This window comes from Manis javanica, chromosome 3, assembly GCF_040802235.1.
Source record: "Manis javanica isolate MJ-LG chromosome 3, MJ_LKY, whole genome shotgun sequence".
NCBI classification, from domain to species: domain Eukaryota; kingdom Metazoa; phylum Chordata; class Mammalia; order Pholidota; family Manidae; genus Manis; species Manis javanica.
In genome coordinates, this window is record NC_133158.1 from 19,567,619 (window position 1) to 19,593,954 (window position 26,336).

The window sequence follows — 26,336 nt, forward strand, 5'->3', positions numbered from 1 at the left end:
CCTCTCCCCCCCACCTCTTAAGCATTTAATTCATCCTTACTGGCTTCCCTGATTCTCATGGGAAGACCCAGCTGCCAATTCCCTCTTTATTCTAGTATCTCTCTGGGTTCCTCCATCTGCTTTGGATGAGGGCAGAAACTGCCACTTCACCCCATGCCAAATCAAATCCTACATCTTTTTTTAGCCTAACTGGCACTCAGACACCAAACCTCAGATCAAGGGCAAGCCAGGCCTCTGAGGCAACCAAAGAGGGTGGAAAAGAAAACTCAGCTGCCTTGAGTTGGAGGGGAAAATGCAGGGTGGGGCATGCCCGGGTGGTCATTGGGTTCGCCCTGAAATGGAGGGAAATGGATACAACTTCACTGACCGTCACCAGAAGCTGGCTAACTAAATCTCTTGTGATGTCTTCATATAATGATATGCCGAACAGCCAGTAAAATGAGCTGTAGCCACATGCAATGACCTAAAATGGTCACCATACATTGTTAAGAGAAAAAAGCAGACACGAAAAGAGACTGAGTGTGCTTGTTCTGCATTTGAAAGGTTGTAGCTCTTTGCATGTGAGCATAGATGCCTAAAAAAATATTTTAAAGGATCCATAGCAAAATATTAACCATTGCTATTTCTGGATGGTGAGATTCAGGTAATTTTATACTTTCATCCTGTCATTTTAAGCCCTTTAGGGGTGGCCACTGTTCTAAGGACGGACCTTTCCAGGCCTCACCTGACATTGCTTGCTAGGCCTTGTGCTGTCTGACCTCTCCCCACCTGGACAATGTGATCTCTCACAGCCTATGGGACACCTCTCCTTTGCTCTAACCAGCCTTGTTCCTGCCTGCCTCAGGGCCTTTGTACTAGCCTTTTCTTTTCTTCTTCCCTGGTGGCCCACCCCACCCACTTTACCTTTGCTGCTTCTCCTTTCCCCATCACCTCTGTCTTCCGCTCCTTACAGAACCCTGCCCCCTGCCTCCCCTGGCCAGGCTGCCCTCCCCTGCACCTATATCCTGAATATCAACTACAAGAAGGTGGGTATGGTATCATGTCTCTGCTGTGTGTCCCATGTGGTACCTGCTCAGAGCTCTGTTGATGGAATGATGCAAATACCTTCCTGTACTGTCTACATTTTATAGCTAGCATTTCTCTTCCTTTGAGAGAAAAATGGTAAAAAAAATTTCCTGACAAGACATGATAGCAAGAACGTAAAATGATTCATAGCATGTTAAGTGACCTCTACTGTATTGTCTTTGGGTTCAGGACATCAAAGTTATTCTCATTTCGGGGAAAAAAGGAAAGCAAAGATAAGATATTTCCGTCTCTCTTCCTTTCTTGGAAGCAGTGGTGTGGTTACATATGGGCTCTGAAAAGTCCATACCAGCTCAGCATGAGCCTTGACCAGCTAGCTGTGTGACTTTGGGCAAGTAGTTATACCTCTCTGAGTCTCAAGTCACATGGAGAAAGTAATAATGCTTGCCTAGGGTTGTGAAGACTACGGTAATGCATGGCAAGAGCATAGCACAGGGCTAGCGCATAGTAGGCATTCAGTAATGAACATTCACTCAGGTACCCATCTAGCTCCCCCGGGCTAGCACAGAGCCCAAAGCTGATCACTTGGAAGCTTCAGGAATAGAGGAACATTGTTTTGTTCCCTGCCATGATATCAGTCCTAGGATGGGTCCTAACGTATTAAAGGTTCAGTAACTATGTCTTAAATAAATACGAAGAAGTTAATGAGTCTCATGAGATGCTTGTCAGCGTTACTTTGTTCTCTTAGGCTGTAGAAGCTGGGAAAACCCCAGTGGTTTCTTTTTCTCTGCGTATTTTAAGCAGCAGTCTTCTGAGGTAAAAACCGGTGAGTAGAAATCGAAATTTTGGCCTTACAGTGTGAGGGGCAGTAGTGCCCAGTGCTAAGAGAGTATGACTTGCAGCAGGCTGGTTACCTGAAATGGTGGGGTTCCCTCTGGCCCTTTGAGATGGGGCCTCATTTGACTGGAGCCCTTCTGCTTAGTCTGTTCTCCTGCTGCTCAGGCCAACCAGCCAGACTTTGGCCAGATCTTTGGGAGCTCGGCCGGTTACACTGGCTGTGGGCAGGCTTCAAAGATCACCCATCTCTTTGGCTTAATGGATTAAATTAAAAAATCTGCACTGAGAGCCTCCCTTCTTGTTTTCCCATCTTTTGCCTCTACCTGTGCTTTTGTGGACTATTCCAAAGGGAATCTGTTATGGAAAACAGGGAGAATGGCACATAGGTGAAAGGTTACAGCCAGAACTGAACTAAGATTCTAAACCTAGTATAAAGATGAACATAATCTTGATTCTATCCCTAAGTGCTTTTGTTAATAAATTCACGGAGTTTGCTTTCCTGGTACCGAAAAAGAGCAGATTTTGGAACTCATGGGAGTTTCAGGATGTTTATGGCTGTTAGTTCTGCCAAGGCCAGGAATCTCCTGTGTTATCATGGGCAAGCGTTTGCCAGTTTGGTGTCTGCTGGCCTGGTGAGCACATGGCCCCGTCTGCCCTGGGCCCCCTGACCGATGTTCACATGGATGCGGACGGGCCAGGCCAGCCGAGACGGCCTCCCTGCATTTTGGGGAGCACCCAGCCTCGCTGAGAGAAGGGACACCCCACCCCCGGCCTAGCTGGTAAACAGCAGAGGCATGTGACACCTGAAATACACCCACACCCACACGGCACAAGCCCTTGAAGTCCTCATTTCAGTGAATCCAGCCAATACTTTGTTTTCATGGGAAGTGTTTAGACTGAGACTGGCTGAGCATTGCCAAGAACAAGCCTTGCTTTGGTTTCTGGACATTACGTCGTGGCTCTCAAAGTGCATCACATCAGATTGCCTGGAGGGCTGGTCACGGCCCGGATTGCTGAGCTCTCCTCCAGAGCTTCTGATTCAGGAGGTCTGGGTGGTGCCTGAGAACGTGCATTTCTAGCCAGCTGCCAGGCGGTGGTGCTGCTGCTGGTCCAGGACCACGCTTGCAGAAGTGCTGATGGAAGAGCTTGGCCAGAGCTGCCGGGTCTAAACTCTCAGCTCTGCCATTAAAAAGAAAATTGAGGGGAAACTTGCATATCTTAAAAGGAACTGCTTTCAAGTGAATAATTGAATGGCATGTAGTTTATTCATAATGTTTTGCAGCCATTGTCTCTACAGTTTCAAAGCTTTTCCATCATTCTATGGTAAACCCTCACACCTGTTCAGAAGTTTCTTTCCTTTCCCTCCCTCACCCTGGTCCCCAGCAACTACCCGAGTTCTGTCTCTATGGATTCATTTGTTCTGGGTGTTTCATGTAAATGGAATCGCATTACTTGTGACCTTTTGTGTTTGGCTTTTTTCACTGAGCATGGTGTTTTTGAGGTTCATCCATGTTGTAGCATGTATCAGTACCTCACTCCTTTTCATGGCTGAGTAATACTCCTTTGTGTCTATATGCTGTTTGTTTACTGTTGATGTTTGCCACCCTTTAGCTGTAAACTGTTGAATGAGTTGCTTAACTTCTCTGAGCCTCAGCTTTTTCTCTGATCCTAATAACAACAGTTTCTACTTTGTCGAATTGAGAAGATGAGTGAGATAATGCATGTAAGCTGCCTGGCCCAATGCCAGGCACATACTGACAGCCTCAATAAATGGAAGCTATCATTAATACTCTTCATCTTAATTTAGTATTTCTCAGAAGTATATCCTGTGGTAAGGATTGGAGTCCAAGAAGCTTATTTGGGAGGAAATCCTAAGGAATATCCTTAGGGGAGTTAAGTTGAGACAGGGCAGGGGGATGTAGCCAATCCAGGGTGTGTTGCCAAGCCAGCAACCATTGTGAGTATCTGGAGCTAAAACCTTCTGGAAACTCCAGGTATGGTGTAGAGTGTACACCCTGGAGTTATCCTACCAGGGGGCAAGGTGCTGGGGGATTTAGGCACCAGCTCCTGCCAGCCAGCCGTGGAAAGTTGATGCAGTGGAAATTCTCGAGCACTCTGGGCCAGAGAAAAGTGTGGTAGTCCGAGAAAGCCTGAGGCAGACAGGTGCAGGTGCTGGCTGTGGGAGATCCCAGTTGCATGCACGGAGGGGGCCAGGCTGAGAGGATGTGAGCTGGACTGGCAGCATCCGTGGTACCCTTCTGCCCAGGCAGTTCCATTTTTGTGGTAGCACCTCACCCTTCTGTGATTCAAGCCTATTTATATTTGTTCCAGCTCCCTCACAAGGTAAATGGATAGTGCTGTTAGGAGGGTCAAAACTCAGTTTCATCTGATTTCCCGACTTAGCCTGATGGTGCCTGTTCAGTAGAAGCTTGCACCATTCCCCCAGTTCTCTGACTTCCCCATCAGTGGACGATATCACTCCCTCAGTGAAGCCCTCTAAGTGAGGCTGTGGGCACGTCCACCTGGGCACCTCTCTGCCTGCTGGACTGCATGCTTTCCCGGAAGACTGAGCTTGCTCCCAAACCTGTTCGTGTCGGCCATGTTGTAACTTCGAAAAAATCAGTTTAGTGTATTAAAGAATAGATACATGTATTCAGTTGAATATCATGTAATCCAATGAGATAAAAGTACAAAAATGATGATTTCTATGAAACCAAAGACAGATGCTCTAGAAAGACAATTTGGTGAAAAAAAATGCTGTTGAATTAGATATGGGCAAGGTAATTATAAAATATTGAAAAGGTTTGCTTAAAACTGAGAAAAATTCTGCATTCAGATGGTTTTGAAATGCTTTTAGGTGCTCTTTGGCAGACAGTGTTGACTGGGTAGCTCAACACCTTTTTCTAACTCTTCTCTTTTTGGTCTGCCTCTATTATAGAGGCTGGAAAGATGAATACATGAATTTTCAGTTTGCTTTAGGGCTGGGTGTATCAGTGACCCAGTTTTGATTAAAGAACAGATGAAAGTGTGCTAAGAAGGGAGGTGGTTCTGCAAAAAATTGCTTTCCTGATACAAGGAAAGTCATATTGTTTCACTTTCTTCCTGCGTTGAATGTAGATGTAATATCTGGAGGTGCAGCAACTATTTTGTGATTATAAGGCTAAAGGTAGCACCTAAGGCTAGTAGAATGGAAAGAGAGAAGAAGTTTAAGTTTCTTACATCCTGGAGCCACAACATCAATGCAGGAATATCTGTCTTTGGACAATTTGATGTATTAGATGATTGTCTGCATTGCTTAAGCCATTGTTAGTTGGAGCCCAAAGCATTCCTAATTGATATAGCCTCTTTAACAAACCTGGCATCTAAATTCACAGATGGTACAATGGGTATGGTTTATGCAAGAAAAATGGTTTATGCAAGAAAAATGGTGTGCTACTCCGGTCAGGGGACCCCCCCCCTCATAGGCACTGATCATTCATCAAAATGTTGGCTAATAATGGTACATCTATATATTTTAAGTTAATATGTGTGTAACCCTATTCTAAGGAGCACAATAGTCAAATCCTCAATGGGAAACATTCTATAGGACACTCAACCAGCACTCCTCAAAACTGGTGTTGTCATGAAAATAAGGAAACTGAGAAACTGCCACACACCAGAGGAGACTGGGAAGGTGTGACACTACATGCAGTGTGGTGTCCTAGACTGGATCCTGGGGCAGAAATCACTCTCTTCCCCTTTTTAGTCTGTATTTCAGAGTCACCCTACTATAGAGCTGCTCATGGTTTTAAGTTTATTTTGTAAAAATTCATTTAAATTTGCGTTATTTCTTTCCTTATTTTAAATGTAAAGAATTTATTGTGCTTCATTTTTATTGTAATTATTTTATTGTAATTATCTTTACTGATCTAATTAAATGTACTCAGTTTTATTTTTATCTTACATTTTAGTATTTCACAGCATGGTGCTGAGAGAGCAGATAAATAAATATGGTGACGTCGGCTGACGTGCAGTGATTAGTTTAGGGATAAGCCCTGGGCTCAGGACCTGGCCAGGGCTCCTGGGCATGATGCCCTATCTTTCTGTGGGGGATGCAAAACTGATGGATGGCTGCCTGGAGTTGGTGGCATCTGGGCTGTTGTCAGTGCAGAAGCCTGCCTGGCAGTGAACCCGGAGGAGAGTGGAACCCACACTTAGAGATGAGCCTTGCTAATATGGTGTGAGCTACTGGGATCAGCCATGTTCAAACCCCTGGGCTTTCCCTTTAAGAGCCGGAGAATCTCCTTGTTCTCGTTTTAAAGCCACATGGAGTTGGATTTCTGTTTCTGTCCCCTTCAACTGCAGGAGTTTGTTCAAGCAGTTGCTGTCCCTGCTAGTCTGGTGCACAGTCTGTCCTCTCTGCCCTCCCGTGGTCCTTAGCATGAAACCATACCCTGCCTCGTCTTGCCCAGTATTTCTAACTATACTGGGCTAGCATCCTTGCTCTGCCCCTTCCTAGTTATGAGCAAGTTATAATCAGGCGTGGATGCCTGAACCCCTCAGGGTCTCATTTCCTTTGTAAAATGGAAATCAAAACTGCGGGAGAGGCTTGTTGGGAGAATGAGACGCGGCAGTATCTGTAACATGTTAACATGTTTCCATATTAAATATCTGAGTGTTACTGTTACTCACTTTTATTAATAAATGGCAAGGTCATTGTAGGCAGCAATCATATTTATCTTTGTATTTTCCACAATGCCTAGCATATATTTGGAGGCTGAAAAAATATAAAAAGTGTGAAGGGCTATGGGACTGGTTTCTACGAACGAAAAGACGAGTAAGATCCAGTGAGCCCCCTCAGGTTCTTCAAGACCAGTGAGAGCCATTGCCTGATGGAAGGCCGGTGAAGAGCAAAGAGCCCCTGAAATAACCTGAGGTGAGGTCAGGAATGCAGCGCCTCTTTACGGAGCCCTGCTATCTCCCAGGCTCTGCAGTGAGTGAAGTCAGGTAAGCTCCTGTTCTCACTGAGAGGCGACGAGAGAGACCAAGGAATCACCCTACACTTATAGGAGGACATAAAGAGGTACGATATACAGGGAGTCAACCCTGTGTTTGAATGCCACCTGTCCAGAAAGGGCCCAAGTTTCATGGAATACTGGATGGATGGCCCAAATGAAAGCTTTCCCAAAGACCAAGATGGGTTAAACAGCTTCTTGCATACAGGTAGGTAGCTGCTACTTTTAGATTCAAACAAAAGAGACTGGTATCAAAATTGTTCTTGTTTAAAAACATTGCTGTGACATGTGACTTTATAAAAAAATTAATACAGAGAAAAATAATGTCTCTCCTGCTGCTACTTTCAGAACTTGCCTAAAAAAATGTAGATTTCCTCTCGCCTCCAGTTTTTCATAAAACAAAATCACTTAAGACACCAAAGTTAAGCCGTTTCAAAACTGCAGACATGCAAAATCTTTATGAGAAACATTTGACCTGATTTGTTTTACTAATTAACAAAAATCCCTCCCCTGAATGGCATGTTTCACCCGACAGCACATTTTTAATCAAGGCATAAATTGTAGCAAACCAAGGTTTCTAGGAAAGCCAGGAAGCCCCACGTCAACCGGAAGGCTGGGAGTGTGTCACAGCAGTAACACAGCAGGAACCTGGATGAATGGAGAGGGAGCTCGTTTGTGGAGGGGAAGGAGTAGTCTGTCATGAAATAACGACTTCCTGCCCTGTCTAAAAACGCGACAAATGGCCATGAGGAAATTGCGGTGGGACGTCTCCCATCGCAGTTCAAGGTGAGGCCCAGCAGTCCTCAAAGGGCTGATGGCATCCAAAGGCGCACAGAGCAATTGCAGTAGAAGTAATTTGGAAAGAGGAGATGTGAGGAAGTGCACTTCCATGGGAGCGATAATGTTGGTGCCAAGTGTCCTGTGTGCCCCATTGAAAACTGAGCAGCTGGAAGGGCCAGTGTTCTAAGGAGAGAGTTGGCAGGCGTCCTTGGGGATTGAAGTCCTGAAGAGATAGGAGCTCTGCTTGGGGTATGGCTGGGTGGTGGTCCTGAAAAGTGGACGGTGACATGTGCGGGAGCCTCAGAGATGTACACACGAAAGGCTCTTCCAGAAATCCAATGTCCCAGGCGTTGAGGGGGAGAGAGGCTGCCTCTGGCTTTAGGGCTAGTCATATTTTAGGGCATCACTGTTTCATTTTCACTGTGAAAAGTTAGCTTTTGATAGTTCTAGTCTATGCAGGCAGTTGAAAATATCCTTCTAGGGCTCAAAGTGGTTAAGATTTTGTAATAAACTAAGGAGCTTAGTTTCTCCGTCTCTCTGCCCACCTCTTTTTCCTCTTTTCTCCCTTCCTGAGAGGAGTCCTCAGTGGAATTCTTAAATCTAAATGACAGCTAAAATGTATGAAGTAGATTTTAAAGTGTCTTATTTCACCCTGTTAAGAAAAAGTTAATCATTATAGAAATATATGCTCTCAAAAACAAGGGTTTCTTATGAGCCCATCTCCTAAGGATAGTGGCTTAGTATAGTTAGGTGTGTATCCATCCAAATTTATTTTTAGTGTACAAACTAGCATAAATTGGTGTTTTGATGGAAACGGAGCTATTCGTACATTTTTACTTAGCTCACTGTTGGCGGATGTTTGTGGCTGCCCAATGTCTTCGAATACCCTCATTAGGTTTTGACAATTTTCGACATGCTGATCTGTTTTGTGTGCTTAATAATCTGTCATGGAGATTTTTCCATAGTGGGACTTACAGATGTATTGCTTCATTGCTTTCTTGTCTAATGGCTGTGACTGTGTGGTACCCCCTTATATGGATATCTCACCATTTTTTCATCCACTCCACCCTGACTGAGTGGAGCAGAATATATACATTTGGAAACGTTCAATTTCTCTCTATACACACATACAACTGGACTTTATAGCACTTCTTTCTAGAGTTAAGGAAGAGAAAAATAAGGTCATGTGCGTGTACATGCATATAGACACCTCTATGCAGGACCATTATGGCTGTGCGGGTATTCAGTGGCTCCGGGGTCTCTTTGTGTATCAATTACTTACAAGCAACGATTCATATTCATTTCTCATGGGCTCTGAGAAAGCTGTGCTGGTGAAGACAGTGAATATCCAATCTGTTCTTCCTAGAAGGCCTTGATAAGTAAGGAAGTAAGCTACAGACTCATGCTTTGAGCCATGCAGGTGCTGATGTGCAAAGAATAATGCAAGACCTCTGCTTGCGTAAGAGAAACAGAATGGCCGGGAGACCCTGATACTAAAGGCCAATGTAGAGTAACAGGGGATGTTAATTAATGCTGTTTCAACTGAGTCCCAGCAATTGGGGGGTGTAGGAAAAAGGACAGTAGGAAAGAAAACACTGTTATTCCAAAATACAATGAAATGAAAGTTGGACAGAGATTTTAAAAAAATAAAAATAAAAAAATAGGCTGGAAGTCAAAAGAATCAGGGTTGATGCTCTCTTGCTGAGGAATTTTGGGGTCAGATTAACAAACACATGGGTCTTATAGTAAATTTCCTGTCCTTTGCCCATGGCAGACCTTGTGAATCGAGCACAACTTCCTTTTCCCCTTGAACCCGAGGCAGCGTCACAAAGCTTCGTTCAGTATTGTTTCAGGCTAATCCAGGTCAGTCTGAGCGGATCGGCCAAATGAAATCTGGCTGCCATCCCAAGTTTATAGGGACCTGCTCTTCGGGAGGAGCTGGGCATCTGAGTGGTGGGGCTTAGTGATGCCCTTGATGGATTCTCCTGCTGTTTCCAAATCTTTGTCATCTGAAGGAAAGCCCAAAAAAGTAAAACCAAAGTGTGGTTACCTAGATTGGAAGTGAAACCACTTGTTAATTTGGGAACCTTGGATAAATTTACTAATTTCTCTTGGACTTTCCTCATTTGTAAAGTAAGGAAAGAACACCCAACAAGTGCACCAGAGATGTTAAACAGTGAATGGGACACAATTTAGAACAGTGTGCTAGGTCACGTCATTTCCTGATTTCTTTTCCATCTTCTTGTTTTTAATCTCTAATTACATTTCTTAGATTAGGTTAAATTGTATCACAGTGGTGGCTGCACAGCTCACAGTGGCCGGCTTGTGCTGGTCTCCACCTCTCCTCCTTCCTCCCAGACCCGTTTGGTCTGCAGGACAGAATCACATCTGACCAGTCACTGGAGGAAGGATGGGTCCTGACCCAAGTGGGTCAATCACAACATCCCATTCCCTGGCTGCTATGATTGGTCCATGAATGAACATGTCACCAAAGCTGGGCCAATCAGAATGCTTCCCTGAGATTCCTCAAATTGGAGCTGGGGGAAAAAAAAGCCTCTGTTTTCTCAGGCCAAGGGTGTGAGTCTGGAAGCTGTTATGTTCATGTCCCTGTAACCTGTGACCTGTGGCACAGGCAGGTCTGTGAGAAGAGAGACTAAACAGATGTGTAGACAGATGCAAAGATGAGCAGGTGGGAAGAAGCCCGAGAGAGCCCCCGTTTGTGGTTTAGCCACCCCCTGCTGCCCCATGGTTTGGGAATGTGAGCCAAAACATTTCCCCTTTGCCTGAGCAGGTTTGGGTCAACGTTTTTTGTCATTTGCAATCAGGGGTGTGCTGATGAAAAGAGTAGCTAATCATTTGTCTTTTTATGTTTTAAAAATGAGGCACCCTGATTGAATGTGATCGTTGTAGCAGGGCTGAGCCAGGGGGTCGGTCCTGACCTGCTGCTTCTGCGCAGTCCCGAAGGCTGCACCTGCCCCAGCCCAACCGGGGAAAGAGTGGAGGTGCTGCCCCTTCTAGAAGGTGCCAGAGAGGGGAAGGAGAAGCCTCAGACCTTTAAGAGTCTATCTACTAAGAGAAAATATTCCCAGTACTGTTTTATTGGGAATATGTAGGCTGTAAACAACAAATTCCATTTCCACAAAGCAAAGATTTCTTGTAAACATACAGAGAGAGGAATCAGACTACCTAAGCTTTCAGATAATTGAGGCAGTGACGACTAATAATGAGGCCATCACTATTCTTATTCAGGGCCTACTGTGTAGGAGGCGCAGTGTCCAGCCCTTGACGTGGATTATGCAACATAATCCTCACAACCACAATCGCTCCCATTTGACAGATGGGAAACTTGAGGCCCGGAGTGGGTGAGGAATTTCCCAGGAGCCTTTGAAAAGCGGTTGCTCTCCGTCTTGCCTGGAGGTGCCAGAGTTTTGCTGATGGAATCTTTGCCCCTGTTTCTGTCTCCTCTCCATTCCTCCTGAGCATAAGTCAGGGTTTAGTGGTTGTATTAGTCTGCCAGGGCTCTTGAGACCAAGTAGCACAGGCCGGGAGACTTAAACAACAGAAACATATTGTTGATGGTGCTGGAGGCCTGGAGCCCTGGATGGAGGAGGCAGGAGTCAAAGGCCCCTGTCCGCAGCCTGCGGACAGCTGCCTTCGCCCCGTGTCTTCTCATCTCCTCCCTCCATGTGCCTGTGGCTGAATCTCCTCTCCAAAGAGTGCTGGTCATATTGGCTTAGGGCCTACACTAATGGCCTCATTGTAACTTAGTGACCGCTTTAAAGATCCCATCTCCGAATGTCACATTCTGAGGTAGTGGGGAGTTGGAATTTCATATGAACTTTTTGGGGGGACATGACAGCCTGTAACAATGGCAGGAAATAGAGGTCACTGTAGGTATGTTAAGCAGACAGGGACTTACTAGAAGGCACAAGGTTCTTACAAAAGCAGTGGAAAGGCCAGGGGAGCAGGGTCCAGGGGTGACTCTTTAGGAGCCCCGCAGAAGCCACCCCACCCCACCCCCAGGGAGCCGCTGTCTCCTCTGCACACAGGGACAGGGGCGGGGAACTGGGGCACTGCCATGCATCTGCTGGCTCCAGAGACACCACCGTGGGGGCTTCTTTGCAGAGGTCCTGATGGTACTGCTCTTGGCGTCGGCTCCCCAGCCACACTGCACCCGGAAAGGCAGATGCCCCCAGGACTTGAGCCTGCTGGGGCTGGCTGCAGAAGAACCAGCCCCATGTGCCCGAGCACACAGCAGGAACATCTATGCCACTTCTCGAGGTGGGGGTGGGATCTGACCAGCGGAGCCTACACGATACACAGATCCCTGGCCTGGAGGCAGGCTGGGAAGGGTGGTGCCTCTAGGAGGAAGGCACCAGTGGAGGGCCGAGCAGGGCCCCAGAGGTCCAGCATGGTCTTCACGTGCCCATCGGAGCAGCTGCCTGCGCTCATGCGGTTTCTGGTCCTCCAGAACCTCCACTTGTAGGTGGGCTTGCCGTGGTGTTTGTTCATGTGTAGGCTTCAGAGCTCACCGCCTCAGTTTCTGTTTCTTAAATGTGTGCAGATGGGAGCCTGGTTTGCTCTGCTCAATTTTACGTATTAGGCCTGGTCTCTGGGCGCCCGACGGCTCTTGGATTGGTAGGCTGCCCTTGGTCTAACGCCCCTGCTTCCTCTGGTGGGCTTGGTCCGACAATGGTGGGGGTGCAGGCAGGCCACAGGGGATATGGCGAGGCTGCCTGGCTCCATGGGCTGTGGGCGGGGGGCAGCATTTAGGAAGGTGTGTGAATGTGATAGATGACCATTGAGGATTCCGGCGCATTTCCTACATGATTTAGCTCAGATCCAGCCTCTCCTGCGACATCGCCTTATCCCTGAGCTGCAGCCTGCAGGGGGTGGTTTGTATCTCTGACTCCTGATCATCACATTCCAGTTTCCAAAGCACTTGGTCTGTACCTCTTCTAGGACCTTTAGCACCTTGGTTTGCTGTTAGGACCTTTAGCACCTCTGTTTGGTGTTAGGACCTGTACTGCCTCGGTTTGGTGTTACGTATCTCCCTTGATGCTCCTCTCCCAAATACCATCCTCTGTCCCTCTCTGTCCCCTCGCCCGGCCTTTCCTCACAGCACCTATCATCAAGTATCTCCCTCTTAGTTCCACAGGGCAGGGACTTGATTGTTTTCCTCAGGATCTGAAACTGTGCTCTGTATATATTTGTGACTCCATTGAATGTTTGGTGTTGTGGAGGGCAGAAGGGGAGCATGGCATACTTTGCACAGGTGACATACAGGCAGTGTTGCATGGTGGTTAAGAGCATGCCCTTGAAATGAGGCGGACCTGGGCTTCACTTTTCCACCACCAAATTCCCACAATGCCACTCGGGGCTTGTTACTGCCTCTCTGAGCCTCAGGGGTCTGTCTCGTCTGTTCAGTGGGGCTAATAGTGACTTGAGATCTTTGACATGGCTGGGGTGGCCCTCAAATGTGTAGATGGGACAAAAAATCTGTCCCATGGGGGCAGGGACAGATGAGCATGGTGAACACGACAGTACAGGCCACAGCTAAAGCAGCAGCCACTGCTCAGTTCCTGCAGGTCTGGGAACAGTGACCTTGTACGGCCAGTCTTTCAAATATTTCTGGGGATGCTGGAAATCCAGGTTTTTAAATGTTGGCTCCATGAAGATAAAACTACTCTCTGGGCAACTGAAAGATACACTCACTTCAGGCTGTTGGTTTTGTGGGTTGAAGAGTTTTGTTTATCTGTGATAAAAGCAAGTAGGCAGCATCTATAGAATTTGTAAGTGACCCAAAAGGACTTTCTTTTTGTATCTTCTCTCCTGCTCTGCTACTTAAATGCAGTCAGTGACCAAAAGCACAAGCAACAAAAGAAAAACTGGATACATTGGCCATCATTAAAACTAAAAAAACCCCCAAAAACTGTGTTTCAAAGGATACCCTCAAAAAAGTGAAAGGACAATTCACAGAATGGGAGAAAATATTTGCAAATATTTGTATGTTGAGAAGGAGCTAATATCCAGACTATATCAAGACCTCTTAGGATTCAACAATAAAAAGGCAACTCAACAAATGAGCAAAGAATTTGAGTTGACCTTTCTCTAAAAGACATAAATGGCTAATAAATACATGAAAGATGATTAACAAATCAAAGCCATACTGATGATCCCTTCACGCTTGCTAGGACGACTATAATAAGAAAGGCAAGCAACGACAAGAGTCGGTGAGGATGTGGAGAAATTGGAGCTCTCACACTGCTGAGGGGAACATAACATGGTGCACACACATTGCCTCGAAAAGTTAAACACACAGTTACCCTGAAATTCCACTCCTAGATAAATGCCCAAGGTCATTGGCAGCATACATGCACACAAGTGCTTGTATGTGAATTTATATTGTAGCATTATAGAAGCCAAAACATGGAAACAACCCAAATGGCCATCAGTTGATAAAGAGGTAAATAAGAGGTGGTCTATCAATATAATGGAATATTGTTTGGTCATAAAAAGGAACAGAGCACTGATACACACTACAACATAGACGCATCTTAAAAACATTATGTTAAGTGAAAGAAGCCAGATGCAAAAGGCCACACATTGTATGGTTCCATTTATTTCAGAATAGGCAAATCCCTAGGGATAGAATGGACACAGTGAGTTGACGGGCTGGGGATGGAGGCTATGGGGGCTGATGCTCTGTGCCTTTATCTGCCTCTGATCCTAGTCCTGGGGAAGTTCTTAAGGGAAAGGAACCATTTCTAACTAGGCTGACTCTGTCAACTGCAGCCCCACCTCCCATCAATCCTTGGCTATGATGATTCCACTTTCTTTGATTAATGGCCTTAAGAAGGATTTTACTCCTACTGGATGTTGACAAATTGTGGGATGGACCGAGGCCACAAATCTTGTTTTCTCTTGTGGCTACAGTGAGGTTTGAACCCAGGTCTCAAGAGATGAAATATTACTTTTTTAACCCACTACATGAGGAGCCTTTTCTTAATCTAATCCCACGGTGGCCTGATGCAAGCTGGCCATTCAGCCACTGCAGCCCTTGACGATTAATCAAAGTGCCTACAAAAGGGCAGAGATGCTTCACGCTGCTGAAAGGACTCAGTTGGCTCAGCTGTGGCATGTCAGTAAGCCATGTGAGCAATGAAGGAATGGCCATAAAGCATCCCTCAGAAACCTGGACAAGAATGGGACATTAACAATAGTGAAATGGGATGTTGAGCATCAAAGGATCAGTCACTGTAGCCATTAAAATAAAGATTTAGGGATTTATGATGGCTCTTTAGTTATTTCCCCCAATTGCTGAGGGATGAAATTTGACATATGGCCTCTGATGTTGTTAAAACTCACAGGTCAAATGTTATAAATGTCTTCTTCCACCAGGAGGAAGGATAAAGCAAGGGGCTTCCTTATTCAAGTAAGGAATTAAATAATTAATAATAGTGTTTATTGGTAAGTTGTTATATTCTAAATAACACTATTTAGAATAGGTACTGTTCTAAATGTTGTACAGGTACATTCACTAATTCTACACAACAATCTTATGGGATAGGTGCTATTGTTATCCCCATTTTACAAATGAGGTCCCTGGGGCACAGAGATGTTAACTGATTTACCCAAGGTCACGCAGCTACTAGAGCTAGGCTACAAACTGAGCCTGCACTTTGCTATGCTGACTGAGTGATCTGGTGGAGTAATCCCACTTAAACAGGTTTCTGTACTCCAGGTCTTTCAGAATTATTAATTATATGGTAATAAGCATTAGACATCTTTAATATTTGGAAATAGGACATGGCATTTTTCAAATTAATTGCCCCAAGGTAGGACATTTGTACTTTTGCGGAAGAGATGAATTCAAATCCACACAATCTGGTTCCAGGGTCCAATGTGGCTTACTTTCCCAAAGCTCTTTTTCCCTAAGCTGATAAAAATGGGATTTGTGGATGGTACATCTTTTAAGCAGCTGGTCATCACCCTGGTGTAACTAAGTACAACCTGTTTGTCTTAGCAGAGGACGTCTGTCCTTTTTGCCTGGCTAGTGTCTACTCTGCCTTCTTTTTACTGTCCTCTGGTTTTCCTTTGTGGTCCCAACTCTCAGCGTATGCAGTCAAGGGGTCCTGCTGTTTCTGGCAAAGGGGTGAGCACAGGATCCCAGCTCAGCCGAGCAGACACTCTCTTGAGAATTTGAATCTTTTGTGCTTGAGCCAGAGGACTCAAGCATGAAAAATAGTGGGAGCAGCTCTATTCCTATATGGGAACCCTGATGTACCAGGGCTGCCTGATTCTCTGGAGTTACCTTGGTTGTTTCTTTTCTGAGACCTGCCTGGTGTGTCAGTTATCTAGTGCCATGATAACGCTGCATGACAAACAGTCCCCAAACCTTCAGTGGCATTAGTTGCATATCTGTCTGGTGTCAGCTGGCATTTGTGCCCAGGTTGCTCACATGATTGGGAATGGCTGGCTGTTGGCAGGTCAAATATGGCCTTCCTGGGGCAACTTGCTTTGCTCTACATGTTTCTTATCTTCCAGCAGGCTAATCCTGCCATTTTTTAATGTCAGTGGCAAAGGTACAAGAGAAAAAGCTGAAATACACAAAGTTATTTTTAAAAAAGTGAAATTCTGTCTTTTTTCCCTTTTAAGAAAAAATTATTTTGAGGTTGTAGATTCACATGAAGCTGTAAGACATACATCAAGATTCTGTGTAACCTTTATGCAATTTCCCTCAATGATGGTATCTTGCAACCTTACAGTATCACAATCAGGATATTGACATTGATACAATCTACTGACCTTATTCAGGCTTTCCCAGTTTATTTGTATCACTTGTGTGTATATTTAGTTCTGTGCAATTTTATCACCAGGGTAGATTTGTGTATCTACCATCATGGTCAAGATATAATTCAGTTCCATAAGCACTCAAAGATCATTCTTTATAATCATACTTACATTTCTCTATCCCCTGCTCGCCATCTCTGGTCCTTAACTCCTGTAAGCCCCAAGTATTTTCTCCAGTTCTGTAATTTTGCCACTTCAAAAAGGTTATGTAAATGGAGTTATACAGTATGAAACCTTTGGAGATTGTCTTTTTCATACTATAATTTTCTGGCCATTCATCCCAATTGTTGAGCATATCAATAGCTTGTTTTTATTGCTGAGTAATATCCTGAAGTATGTTTGTACCGGTTTGTTTAATCAACCACTGATTCCCTGATTGAAAATTATCTGAGTGGTTTCCAGTTTTTGCATTTACTAATAAAGGCTGCCTTTTGTTGGGTATAGGCTTTTGTGTGAATATAAATTGCTGTTTTGTAGAGAAAGATGCCTAAGAGTACAATTGCTGGGGCATATGGTAGCTGTATGTTTAATTGTGTGAGAATCTGCCAGACTTAGAGTGGTTTTGCTATTTCACATTCCTACCAGCAAGGTAGGAGAGAGCTAGTTTCTCTGCATCCTCACCAGCATTTGGTTGTCACTATTTTTTATTTTAGCAGTTCTAAGAGGTATGCAGTCATATCTCATAGTCTTAATTTGCATTTTCCTAAAGGAGGCAAATGAAATTGCAAATCTTTTCATGTCCTTTTTCCCCATCTGTATACTATCTTTGATGAAATGTCTGCTCATATCTTTTGCCTATTTCTGACTTTGTTTCCTTTTTACTATTGGACTTTTTAATATTCTGTGTATCTTTGTTGAATATATTGTCTCCTAGTTGGTAGTTTGTCTTTCATACTCTTAATGGGGGCCTCTAAAGAGCAGAAGTTTTAAATTTTGATGACATCCAATTTATCCATGTGGTTCTTTTGGTGTAGTGTCTAACAACTCTTGACCTGGCCTTATCTCCCAAACATTTTTTTCTCTTTGTTTGTTCTAAATGTATTATAATTATGTTTTACACTTATGTCCATGACCCATTTTGAGTTGATTTTTGCATAATGTTTAAGGTTTCGGTTATGGTTCATTTTTAGTGTGTGGATGTCCATTTGTTCCAGTACCATTTGTCAGAAAGGCCAACCTTCCTCTGCTGAAATGCTTTTACACCTTTGTGAAAAAATCAGTTGGGCATATTTTTGTGGGTCTATTTCCGGATTCTTTATTCTCTTCTATTGATTGGTTTGTCACTCCCTCTACCAATTCCACATTTTCTTGATTACTCTAGGTAAGCCTTAATATCAGGTAATGTGAATCCTCCCACTTCATTTTTCATTTTCAGGATTATTTTAGCTATTTTAGGGTTTATGTCTTTTTATGTAAATTTCAGAATAAGCTTATCTGTGTCTACAAAAAACCTTGTTGGGATTTTGATAGGAATGACGTGAAAACTATAGCTCAATTTGGGGAGAACGGGCATGTTTAATATGTTGCTTGACAATCTTTGAGCACAGTATGCCTCTCCATTTATTTAGGTCTTTGATTCCTCTGATCAGAATTTTGTGATTTTCAGCATACAGATTCTATACCTATTCCATTACATTTTTACCTAAGCATGTCATTTTTTTTGGTTCAACTGTAAATACTATTGCATTTTTAAATTTGTTAGCAAATGTTTATTTTTATATAGAAATGTGATTGATTTTTAATTTTTGTGTGTTCTGTTTCCTGATACCTTGCTGAACTCATTTATTCTAGTTTTTTTAATTTTAATTTTTTTTATTTTGTATATAACTTGAGGTATTCTGTGTAGACAGCTGTGTTGTCTTCAAAAAGGAACAGTTTTATTCCTTCCTTTACAATCTGTGTATCTCATTTCTTTTTCTTTATTACAGTGGTTATAACCTTCAGTGGTTTGTTAAATAAGAACTGAGACAGAGGATTATCTTGCCTTATTTCTAGTGTTAGGTGTATGTGTTCAACCTTTCACTATTAAATATGAAATTAACTGTAGGTTTTTTAGGTGCTCTTTATCAAGTTGAGGTAGTTCTTTATTTCTAACTTGCTGAGCATTTTTATCATAAATAACTGTTGGATTTTGTCAAATGATTTTATTACATTGATTGATATTATCATATGATTTTTTCACCTTTAGCTGGTTGATCTGATGGGTTATATTGAATGCTTTTGAAATGTTGAACCAAATATGAACTTGTATACCTGGAATAAATCCCATTTGGTTATAGTGTATAATTCTTTTTATACACTGTGGGCTCCTATCTGTAATATTTTGTTAAAGATTTTTACCTCTGGGTAGCATGAGAGATACTAGTCTATAATTTTCTTTTTTAGTACTGCCTTTCTTGGTTTTGGTATTAAAGTAGTACTGGCCTCATGAGATGAATTAAGAAGCATTCCCTCTATTTTCTGGAAGAAGAGATTTTGTGAAGTTAATGTTAAATCTTCTTTAAATTTTGATAGAATTCTCTATGGAAGTTGTCTGGTCCAGAAAATTTCTTTTATAGTAGGTTTTAAATTACATAGTCAGTTTTCTTAATGGTTCTAGTATTCAGGTTATTCATTTTATCTTGGTTAGTTTTGAAGTTTGTAGTTGGTAAGAAACTGGTCCATTTCTTTTTAAGTTTTTGGATTTATTAATGTGAAGTTGTATTTAGTATTCCCTTATTATCTTTTTATGGTGTCAGCATCTGTAGTGTTATCTCCTCTTTCATTCCTGATATTGGTGATTTGTGTGTTCTTTTTATTTTTGTTAGTCTTGCTAAAGGTTTATTAATTTTATTGATTTCTTTTCACCTAAATAACTAGTTTTGGTTTCATTGATTTTCTCCATTTTCAATTTAATTGATTTCTGTGTTTATTATTGCTACAATTACTATTGTATTATTTCCATCTTTCTGTTTTGCTTTTATTTTTGTTGTCTTTTTCTAGTTTGTTGTTGTAATTTAGATTACTAATTTGAGATCTTTTTCTAATGTAAGCAGTGTTAGTAAAGTTCTTTTTCTTCTTTTTTTTTAAATTAAGGTATCATTGATATAAACTCTTATGAAGGTTTCATAAGAAAAACAATGTGATTATTACATTCACCCTTATTATCAAGTCACCCCCATACCCCACTGCAGTCACTGTCCATCAGTATAGTAAGATGTCACAGAGTCCCAGTTTGTCTTCTCTGAGCTACACTGTCTTCCCTGTGACCCCGCACACACACCACGTGCACCAATCATGATATTCCACAATCCCCTTCTCCCTCCCTCCCTATCTGCCCTTCCCTCCCCTTTGGTAACCACTAGTCCCTTCTTGGAGACTGAGTTGCTGTTATTTTGTTCCTTCAGTTTTGCTTCGTTGTTATACTCCACAAATGAGGGAAATCATTTGGTATTTGTCTTTCTCTGCCTGACTTATTTCACTGAGTATAATATAATACCCTCTAGCTCCACCCATATTGTTGCAAATTGTAGGATTTGTTTCTTTCTAATGCCTGAATAGTATTCCATTGTGTATATGTACCATATCTTCTTTTTTTATTTTTATTTTTATTTATTTTATTTTGGTATCATTAATGTACAATTACATCTACGGGAGTCTATGGTTATTAGACTCCCTCCATTGTCTTTTCTGTGTTGTACTGCCTTCCCTGTGCCACTCCCACTACATTATGTGTGCTAATCGTAATGCCCCTTTTTTCCCCTTATCCCTCCCTTCCCACTCATCCTCCCAAGTCCCTTTCCCTTTGGTAACTGTTAGTCCATTCTTGGGTTCTGTGAGCCTGCTGTTGTTTTGTTCCTTCAGTTTTTGTTTTGTTCTTATACTTCACAGATGAGTGAAATCATTGAACACTTGTCTTTCTCCGTCTAGCTTATTTCACTGAGCATAATACCCTCTAGCTCCATCCATGTTGTTGTAAATGGTAGGATTTGTTTTCTTCTTATGGCTGAATAATATTCCATTGTGTATATGTACCATGTCTTCTTTATCCATTCATCTACTGAATGGACACTTAGGTTGCTTCCATATCTTGGCTATTGTAAATAGTGCTATGATAAACATATGGGTGCATATGTCTTTTTGAATCTGAGAAGTTGTTTTCCTTGGGTAAAGTCCTAGGATTGGAATTCCCAGGTCAAATGGTATTTCTATTTTTAGTTTTTGAGGAACCTCCATACTGCTTTCCACAATGGTTGAACTAATTTACATTCCCACCAACAGTGTAGGAGGGTTCCCCTTTTTCCACATCCTCGCCAGCATTTGTTGTTGTATTTTGGGTATTAGCCATCCTAACTGGTATGAGGTGATATCTCATTGTGGTTTTAATTTGCATTTTCCTGATAATTATAGATGTGGAACATCTTTTCATATGCCTGTTGGCCATCTGAATTTCTTCTTTGGAGAAGTGTCTGTTCATATCCTCCGCCCATTTTTTAATTGGGTTATTTGCTTTTTGGGTGTTGAGGCATGTGAGTTCTTTATATGTTTTGGATGTTAACCCCTTGTTGGATATGTCATTTACAAATATATTCTCCCAAACTTTAGGATGCCTTTTTGTTTGGCTGATGGTGTCCTTTGCTATATAGAAGCTTTTTAGCATGATGTAGTCCCATTGGTTCATTTTTTATTTTGTTTCCCTTGCCTGAGGAGATGCATTCAGGAAAAAGTTGCTCATGCTTATATTCAAGATATTTTTGCCTATGTTTTCTTCTAAGAGTTTTATGGTTTCATGACTTACATTCAGGTCTTTGATACATTTTGAGTTTACTTTTGTGTATGGGGTTAGACAATAATCTAGTTTCATTCTGCTGCATGTAGCTGTACAGTTTTGCCAACACCAGTTGTTGAAGAGGCTGTCTTTTCCCCACTGTATGTCCATGACTCCTTTATCATATATTAATTGACCATATATGCTTGGGTTTATATCTGGGCTCTCTAGTTTGTTCCATTGGTCTATGGGTCTGTTCTTGTGCCAGTACCTAATTGTCTTGATTACTGTGGCTTTGTAGTAGAGCTTGAAGTCGGGGAGCTTAATCCCCCCAGCTTTATTCTTCCTTATCAGGATTGCTTTGGCTATTTGGGGTATTTTGTGGTTCCATATGAATAGAACTATTTGCTCTAGTTTGTTGAAGAATGCTGTTGGTATTTTGACAGGGATTGCACTGATTCTGTAGATTGCTTTAGACAGGATGGCCATTTTGACAATATTAATTCTTCCTATCCATGAGCTTGGGATGTGTTTCCATTTATTGGTATCTTCTTTAATTTCTCTCATGAGTGTCTTGTAGTTTTCAGAGTATAGATCTTTCACTTCCGTGGTTAGGTTTATTCCTAGGTATTTTATTCATTTTGATACAATTGTGAATGGAATTGTTTTCCTGATTTCTCTTCCTGCTTGTTCATTGTTAGTGTATAAGAATGCCACAGATTTCTGTGTATTAATTTTGTATCCTGCAGCTTTGCTGAATTCAGATATTAGATCTAGTAGTTTTGGAGTGGATTCTTTAGGACTTTTTATGTACATTATCGTGTCATCTGCAAACAGGGACAGTTTACTTCCTTGACAGTCTGGATGCCTTTTACTTCTTTGTATTGTCTGATTGCCATGGCTAGGACCTCCAGAACTATGTTGAATAAAAGTGGGGAGAGTGGGCATCCTTGTTTTGTTCCTGATCTTAAAGGAAAAGCTTTCAGCTTCTTGCTGTTAAATATGATGTTGGCTGTGGGTTTGTCATATATGGCCTTCATTATATTGAGGTACTTGCTCTCTATATCCATATTGTTGAAAGTTTTTATCATGAATGGATGTTGAATTTTGTCAAATGCTTTTTCAGCATCTATGGAGATGATCATGTGGTTTGTGTCCTTCTTTTTGTTGATGTGGTGGGTGATGTTGATGGAGTTTTGAATATTGTACCATCCTTGCATCCCTGGGATGAATCCCATTTGATCATGATGGATGATCTTTTCGATGTATTTTTTGAATTCGGTTTGCTAATATTTTGTTGAGTATTTTTGCATATACGTTCATAAGGGATATTGGTCTGTAATTTTCTTTTTTGTGGTGTCTTTGCCTGGCTTTGGTATTAGAGTGATGTTGGCCTTGTAGAATGAGTTTGGGAGTATTCCCTCCTCTTCTACTGTTTGAAAAACTCTAAGGAGGGTGGGTATTAGGTCTTCACTAAATGTTTGATAAAATTCAGCAGTGAAACCATCTGGTACAGGGGTTTTGTTCTTAGGTAGTTTTTTTGATTACCAGTTCAGTTTCATTGCTGGTAATTGCTCTATTCAGATTTTCTGTTTCTTCCTGTGTCAGCCTTGGAAGGTTGTATTTTTCTAGAAAGTTGTCCATTCTTCTAGGTTATCCAGCAATGTTAATAAATTTCTGTCTCAACATTGCTCATTGTGTTTGTTGTGAGTTCTCTTGTAGACAGTATAATGTTGGGTCATCTGTCTTTATCCCCTCTGTCAATTTCTGTCTTTTAATTGGTGTATTTAGACTACCAATCTTTGCAAACAACCACAGTTGTCCTTTGAATTATTTTCTCTTTCCTTCAGTTAGAGTCAGTCTCTCTTGCTTTTAAGCAAAGAACCTACATAATGCAATGATGTATCTCAAACATAGGTAAAAATTGATTGGTCTGTGGGGTATTGGTCTCATGAGGGTTGGGATCCTGTCCTCCATTTAGCTGCTGTATCCTCACTGTCTTGGGGAGGTAATTCAGCAAAATGTGTTGAATTGAACAGTGCTAGAGTGTGGCATCTCTCATCTGTTTTAATATTTGTAGCCAGCATGATGGAGCCTTGGTGTTCTTCACTGTAAGTCTCTTGCTCAGGGTCTCTGAGCCCAAACTTAGAGCCAGATAGTCCATGCAGGCCTATTTCAGTGACCAGGCACTAATTTGATCCAGATTTATATTTTCATTTTCACTATGTAATAGGGTTGAGTTGCAAGTAACCCTTGAGCTTTCCATTAAGACAGTACCACATACCCCAAAACTTCAGAGATGCGAAGCCTAGGAAGAACCTCTGAGCCTGAGAAGCTGGGCTGGTGCAATAGAGTTCTCTATTGTTCTTAGGTTGTTTGGGCTGAGACCAAAGAATATTTGAGACTTTACTCATTTGATCTCCTGTATACCCTAGGTTTGGATTTTTACAGTTCTCCAAGCAGCTGCATAGGAGAAGCTGGAATGGAGCTGTGACACAGCCTCCCACCACACAATAACCCTCCTGAAAAGGGTTGTGCCCTTGCATAGTGAACATAGTTGATGGTCATCTGTCTGTGTTGTTGGGTCAGGCACATAGAAGTACTGTGTGTTAGTTTCTTTTGTTATTGTTTTATTTTCTGCATTTTAAACTCTCACAGCAATGAAGATATTGATATAAGTAGTAATATTAGCAACTAACATGTATTTATTCATACAAAAAATGTTCATATAGACTTTCCAGGTTCTAATAACTACCCTAAGAAATAGGTATTATGACTATCCCCAGTTTACAGGTGAGGAAATAGAGGCACTGAGAATTTATGTGACTTGAATATGTCACCTAGCTAGTGAGGAGTGGAGCCTGAAAAATGTGCTCCCAGTTCCCTGCTACTCCATACAACCCCAGGCATTGGAGAAGAGGATAGGTAGGCAACTGAATTTTCAGAGAAGTGTTTGCTTCTTTTTGACGCCAGGAACACACGGATCCTATATTCAGCATCTTGTATTCTCTTTAGTTTTGTCATGTATGGTCTCTGGCTTACCTGATATATCCAAATGCCAATTCAGAGCATTAATTTCCTCATAATTGTTGCTTTTATCACAGACTCTCAGAGCACAGCCTGTCTCCTGTAAGTCACTGTGAGCCACCTGTCCCTTCCATCAGATTTCCACTCAGTCCTGACGGGGCAGTGGAAGGAGTCACGGAGCAGCTGCACTGTCCCTGTGGGAGTGCTGGGGAAATTAATTCAGAATCAAATATTTGCCTATTGCAGAGTGATTTATCACAATTAAAATGAATAATTATTTGCCCTTTGGGTCAAGTCAGAGATTTCTAGGGTTTGACTGCTCTAACGAGTAAGTAAATCAAGCTACAGAAGAGACTTCCTGGATTTCGGTTTGGCACGGCTGAATTTCCCCATGGGATGCCTGGAGGTGCCCAGAAAGTAGGTTTTAAAGGCAGGGCATCAGTAGCACATAGAGGGTAGTCCAAGTTATCCTTAAATCCTTTAGGAAGGCCCCGTTTGGAAACCCAGGTTCCATCTCCCTGCAAGATGGAACATAGCTCCAACATAGTTTAGCCCCTCTGTAACTTTGGAACCCACTATGGTTTCTTCAGTTGAGTGACAGATGTGGCTTAGGGTTCGTTCAGGCTTAGAGCAACTGTTGGGACAGCTGAATCACATTTCCAGTCTCAGTTCTCTGTAGGACATGTGCTCCTCAGGTGGATGGAGGGTGAAGTCATCTGTGCTATTTTAAATATTTCCCTTTCCACCCTCCCTCCTTTTTTTTTTCTTTTTTTTTGGCCAGAGCATTGAACTTGCAAAAGTCATACCCACTAAGATACAGCTGTATTCTAGTGAGACACTAAGCTGTGACTTTGTAGAGTCAGAAAGCACTTTGGTGACAGTTCTGGAAAATTCCATCCCATACACCATGATGGCCACTGGAATTGATTAACTTTCATTAATGATTCAAATCAAGCCCAGGGCTGGACCATGTGATCAAAGCAGATGTGGGAGTTAATACTTAACATTGGATTTGCAGCAAACCTTTGTCTTTGGTAAGAGTCTCAGAGATCAGTTTTAGGAACATTATTTTTAAGCTAGAAAATGTCCAGCCTTTTCAGTGAAAAGTGGTCTTTGCTCATGTTTGCTTGATAGGCATAAAAATGTCCCACATTAACTGTTCAGAGGAGAGAGTTTGCAGCTCCAGGATATCATGGACTTTTTGGAGAGCAGAGAGGGTTAATTTGATTGCAAAGAAAGTGGGTTGTGCACACAGCAGTCTACATATGTGGTCATAGGCTTACCTGAGCTGTAGCGGAGCCTCCTAATTATCTCGGCACAAACAGCTCTCACCTGCCTTTCGGCTCACAAGGCCTTTGCCACCCCAGTAAACTGAAACTCTGCCACTTCTCCCCCCCAGGGTATAACTGGATGGCCCCTTTGCATTCAGATAGGAGAAGAGAGCCACCAGCCCCTGCCCTCCGGTGCCCTGACCCACAGAGGATCACTCTTCTGTCATCCTCCTGACATTTTTTCGTTTTCTGCTCTAATGACCAAGGCTACCTTTTGGGCCAGCTATTTCCTAATGCCGCCTGTAATTGAGACTCAAATAGTAAAATATACATAACCGGCCGTTTTACCAAGTCATCATTTATGAATATAGCTCGATTAATTTGTTTAGTCAGATGTAGAGGGGCAATAAAAAGTGATTGACTAAAAACAATTAAAACAGTAAAAGTAAATTGTTTGTGTCCATTAAAACCTGCTGAGGCCGTCAGTTGAAAATTGTGGGCCTCAATGTGAAAATTAAAACTATTGATTTTCCCCTGTATGTATGTGAATATCAGAGTTCTAATTTGTTTTGTTTTTACTGGCTGAAAGCCCCTGAGGTCAAAATGAAGGTACGCCTTCAATAAGCTCTTTTGGTGGAGTTAATAAAGATTTGGAAAGACAAATATGATAAGAAATGGCTGAGATGTTTTAAGGGAGAATTATGTGTTTGATCAGTAACCCAGTTGCACGGCTGCATGCTAATACTTTGTAATTTATTGCATTTTTGGAGGTGAAAATGGAAAATCAACTGCAGAATATATGAT